This window comes from Arachis ipaensis, chromosome B9, assembly GCF_059453495.1.
Source record: "Arachis ipaensis isolate K30076 ecotype BB chromosome B9, ASM5945349v1, whole genome shotgun sequence".
NCBI lineage: Eukaryota > Viridiplantae > Streptophyta > Magnoliopsida > Fabales > Fabaceae > Arachis > Arachis ipaensis.
Genome location: NC_142444.1, coordinates 36,614,604 through 36,619,834, shown reverse-complemented (window position 1 = coordinate 36,619,834; position 5,231 = coordinate 36,614,604). Strand labels below are relative to the sequence as shown.

Sequence of the window (5,231 nt, the reverse complement as noted above, 5' to 3'; positions counted from 1 at the left end):
AGGATTATTTTGCATCTCATGACATTTTAGATCTGAACTTTGTACTCTTTGACGGCATGAGTCTCTAAACTCCATTGTTGGGGGTGAGGAGCTCTACTGTGTCTCGATGAATTAATGCAATTATTTCTGTTTTCTATTCAAACACGCTTGTTTCTACCTAAGATGTTCATTCACATTTTAATATGATGGATGTGGTGATTCGTGACACTCATCACTATCCTCAACCTATGAATGCGTGCCTGACAATCACTTTCGTTCTACCTTCGATTGAATGAGTATCTCTTAGATTTCTTAATCAGAATCTTCGTGGTATAAGCTAGAACCCATTGGCAGCATCCTTGAGAATTCGGAAAGTCTAAACCTTGTCTGTGGTATTCTGAGTAGGATTCAGGGATTGGATGACTGTGACAAGCTTCAAACTCACAAGGGTTGGGCGTAGTGACAGACGCAAAAGGACCAATGGATCCTATTCCAGCATGAGTGAGAACCGACAGATGATTAGCCGTGCGGTGACAGCGCACCTAGACCATTTTCACTGAGAGGACGGATGGTAGCCATTGACAACGGTGATCCACCAACATACAGCTTGTCATAGAAGGAACCTTGCGTGCGTGAAGAAGAAGACAGGCGGAAAGCAGAGAGTCAGAAGACAAAGTATCTCCAAAATTCCAACATATTCTCCATTACTGCAGAACAAGTATTTATTTCATGCTCTTTTATTTTTCGCAATTTAAACTGATAAGTATAATTGATATCCTGACTAAGAAGTACAAGATAATCATAGATTGCTTCAGACCAACAATCTCCATGGGATTCGACCCTTACTCACGTAAGGTATTACTTGGACGACCCAGTGCACTTGCTGGTTAGTGGTACGAGTTGTAAAAAGTGTGATTCACAATTCGTGCACCATGCTCCTTCCACACAGATATCTGAGAGCACTTGATCTAGTCTCTGATCAAATATGACTCTTCTAGTGTAAGGATGTGGGTCTCCTTGTATCAGAGGCAAGTTGAACGCCAACCTCACACTTTCTGGGCTAAAATCTAAGATTCTCCCTCGGACCATGGTGCTCCAATTCTTGGGATTTGGATTCACACTAATGTCATGATTTTTTGTGACCCATGCATTAGCATAGAACTCTTGCATCATTAAGATCCCAACCTCTTGGATGGGATTGGTTAGGACTTCCCAACCTCTTCTCCAGATCTCTCTTCAGATTTCTGGATACTTATTCTTCATCCTAATGTCAAGGGTGTTATTCTTAACTACCTAAGACATGAGCTTCGTCCGGATCAGCTTCTTCTCTGCCACTACTTCATAGAAGTGGTCTTGGTGGGCTTTGGTGATGAATCTCTCCATCTCCCAAGATTCGGAGGTGGCAGCTACTGTCTTTCCTTTCTTCTTTCTAGAGGGTTCTTTAACCTTGGGTGCCATAAGTGGTAATAGAAAGCAAAAAAGCAATGCTTTTCCAACACCAAACTTAAAAGCTTTGCTCGTCCTCAAGCAAAAATAAAGAAAAGAGAATAATGGAGTAGTAGAAGAAGAAAATAGATGGAGATGGAGGGAGAAAGCAATTCTACCAAGGGGGCTTTGATGGGTATGAAAGGTGTGTGTATGAAGGGTTAGAATGAGGGGTATTTATAGGAATGGGCTAGGTTAGGGTTCAGTCATGGGTGGGGTAAATGGGAGGGAAATTTAATTTCGAAATAGGTGGGGTTGGTGGGAGTTATGATGGTTTTGAGAAAGTGATATGGATGTGATTGGGCTAGGGTTTATAGGGAAGAGTGTATGGGGAAGTATGAAAAAGAAGAGAGAAGAAGTGGGGTAGGTAAAGATGCTGTAGGACCCACTGATCCTGAGAGGCTAGGGAATTCAGATTCTCTGCCCTCTTCATGGGCGTTGAACACATAGGGCTATGCCCATAGCTAGCGTTCAACACCAGCTTTGCTCCCATTTGGGGCGTTGAACGCCCAGCCAGTGCTCCCTGCCTAGCGTTCAACGCCAACAACACTCCATCTAGAGTGTTTTATTTTCACTGCTGAACTTTTTTATCTCTGTTTTGACTGCTGCACATGATCATGAACCTAAAGAAATAACTTAAAGAAAAACAAAATTAAGGAATTAAAAAAATAGAAATAATTAATTAGGGTTGGGTTGCCTCCCAACAAGCGCTTCTTTAACGTCACTAGCTTAACGGTTAGCTCCTTACAGAGATGGATATGGGCTCAGAATTTCCCCCTTACAGTGATTTTTCTTTCTGTCTTCTCATGAATGAGCTCCACGTGCTCTAGAGATAGGACACGACTCACTGTATGTGGTATGAGTGGTTTCTTGGAGAAGACAACTCTCATGCCAGGTGAGAGGCCTTTAGTGGGGACTTTCTTATCCCTCCAGCCTTTAGGTACTTTCTTCCTAGTACCTTTATTTTCAGTGCTTGTTAATGGTTGCCCAACACCAAACTTAGAATTGATGTTTGGGGGTTTAGTATAGCTTTGCACTGAAAGAGATTGTTGGAACACTAAGTGTTGCACAGTTATCTCTCTTTTTTCAGAGGGATAGTTGGGGTGAGGCATCTTGAACAAGATGTGATTCTCCCTTAATTGTAGAATCAGTTCTCCCTTATCTACATCAATGATAGCATTGGCAGTGGCTAGGAAAGGACTTCCAAGGATGATGGATTCATCCTCATCGTCCCCAGTATCTAAGATAATGAAGTTTGCAAGGATGTAAAGGTTTTTAACCTTCACCAAGACATCCCCTACTAAGCCATATGCTGTCTTCATTGATTTGTCTGCCATCTCTAGTGAGATATTTGCAATTTGTACCTCAAAAATTTCTAACTTCTCTATTACAGAGAGTGGCATGGGGTTTATACTTGACCCTAGATTACACAGAGCCTTCTCAAAGGTCATAGAGCCTATGGTGCAAGGAATTAGGAAGCATCCAGGATCTGAAAGCTTCTGAGATAGCTTCTGCTGAACCAAAGTATTGAGTTCTTTGGAAAGCACTGGAGGTTCTCCCTTCAAAGGCTTTGTACCAAACAACTTGGCATTCAGCTTCATGAGAGCTCCTAAGTACCGAGCAACTTGCTCTTCCCTAGTGTCCTCATCCTCATCAGAGGATGAATATTCATCAGAACTCATGCACTATAGAAGTGCATGCAAAGGAACCTCTGTGGTCTCTATATGAGCCTTGGCTTTCTTTAGTTCCTGGATAGGGATATCTTAAGTGGGTATTGAGCACTCAGAGGGTGTGTCCTTACTGGCGTTCAACGCCAACTCATGTGGCTCTTTGGGCGTTGAAAGCCCATCATGCACCCCTTCACTGGCGTTAAACGCCAGGTTCCTTACTAAGTTGAGCGTTGAACGCCCTGGAGGGACCTCCTTCCTGGCGTTCAACGCCAGGTTCCCTACCATTTTGGGCGTTGAACGCCCAGTAAGGGCTTCCTCACTGGCGTTCAGCGCCAGGCTCTTGGCCAGTTTAGGCATTGAACGCCCAGTGAGGTCTTCCTCACTGGCTTTCAATGCCTTCCCAGTCTCTCCAAATTCAGCCTCAGCCTCAGTGGTGATGGCCTTGCACTCTTCTCTTGGTTTCACTTCAGTGTTACTAGGAAGAGTGTCAGGAGGAGTCTCAGGGATTCTCTTGCTCAGTTGACTAACTTGTATCTCCAAATTTCTAATAGAGGATCTTGTCTCAGTTATAAAACTATGAGTGGCCTTAGAGAAGCTGGAGACTAGAATGGCTAAGTCAGAAAGGCTCTACTTAGGAGTCTGAATATTCGCTTGAGAAGATGGGAATGGTGGCCTATTGTTGAACCTATTCTAGGTTCTTCCACCTTGATTGTTATTGAAACCTTGCTGAGATTTCTATTGATCCTTCCATGAAAGGTTAGGATGATTCCTCCATGAGGGATTGTAGGTGTTTCCATAGGATTCTCCCATGTAATTCACTTTCTCCATGGTGGGTTGATAAGGATCATAAGCTTCTCCTTCAGAGAAAGCTTCCTGAGTGCTCCCAGCTGCAGCTTGCATTCCAGTCATATGCTGAGAGATCATATTGACCTGCTGGGTCAAGATCTTGTTCTGAGCCAAAATGGCATTCAGAGTGTGAACTTCAAGAATTCCTTTCTTCTAAGAGACCCCATTGTTCACAGGATTTTTCTCAAAGGTGTACATGAATTGGTTGTTTGCAACCATCTCAATGAGTTCTCTAGTTTTGTAGGCATTTTCTTTAGATGGAGTGATCCACCTGCAAAGCTGTCCAATGATATTTTGGACATCTCAGACAGACCATCATAGAAAATTCCTAGGATAGACCATTCTGAGAGCATGTCAGGAGGACACCTTCTGATCAGTTGCTAGTATCTTTTCCAAGCTTCATAGAGGGATTCACCTTCTTTTTGTCTGAAGGTTTAAACTTCCACTCTGATTTTGCTCATCCTTTGAGGAGGAAAGAACTTAGCCAAGAAAGCATTGACCAACTTTTTCCAAGATTCTAGGCTCTCTTTAGGTTGAGAATCTAACCATATCTTAGCTCTGTCTCTTACAGTAAAGAGAAAGAGCATAAGTCTATAGACCTCAGGATCCACTCCATTTGTCTTAACAGTGTCACAAATTTGCAAGAACTCTGACAGGAATTGGTGTGGATCTTCCAGTGGAAGTCCATGGAACTTGCAATTCTATTGCAGAAGAGAGACTAACTGAGGCTTAAGCTCAAAGTTGTTAGCTCCAATGGCAAGTGCAGAGATGCTTCTGCCATAAAAGTCAGAGGTAGGCATGGTGAAATCACCAAGAACCTTTCTTGCCTCTCCTTCATAATTAGGTTTGGTTGCCATGTTCTCTGCCTCTTGTTCAAAATTTTATGAGAGGTTTCTTCCAGAGTGTTGTGCTTTAACTTATTGTAAGCTCCTCCTTAAAGTCCTCTCAGGTTCAGGATCAAGATTAAAGAGAGACTCTTTATCCCTGTTCCTGGTCATAAACAAGAAAATACAGATACAACAAGAAAGGAAGGTTCTATGTTTGAGGACAGAGAATTCCCAGTGAGATGTGAGGGATAAAAGAAAGAAGAATGAAGATAGAAGAAGGAGAAGAAGAATTCGAATAAAGAGATGAGGAATTTCAAAAATTAGAAGTAAAAGAGAAATAAGAATTAAAATATTTATTTATTTATTAAATTCTAAAATAAAATTTAATTAATTAAAAAGAATTAAAAATTAATTGATGAATTTT

The 5,231-nt window shown here is 41.9% G+C and overlaps 1 non-coding gene across 1 annotated transcript; it reads left to right on the top strand.

The window, feature by feature from the left end:
* Positions 1–4,326: 4,326 nt before the first annotated feature.
* Positions 4,327–4,435, top strand: LOC148544316 (small nucleolar RNA R71). The gene has a single exon (XR_015901052.1). It is a non-coding gene; the product is annotated as a small nucleolar RNA R71 (small nucleolar RNA).
* Positions 4,436–5,231: the final 796 nt, after the last annotated feature.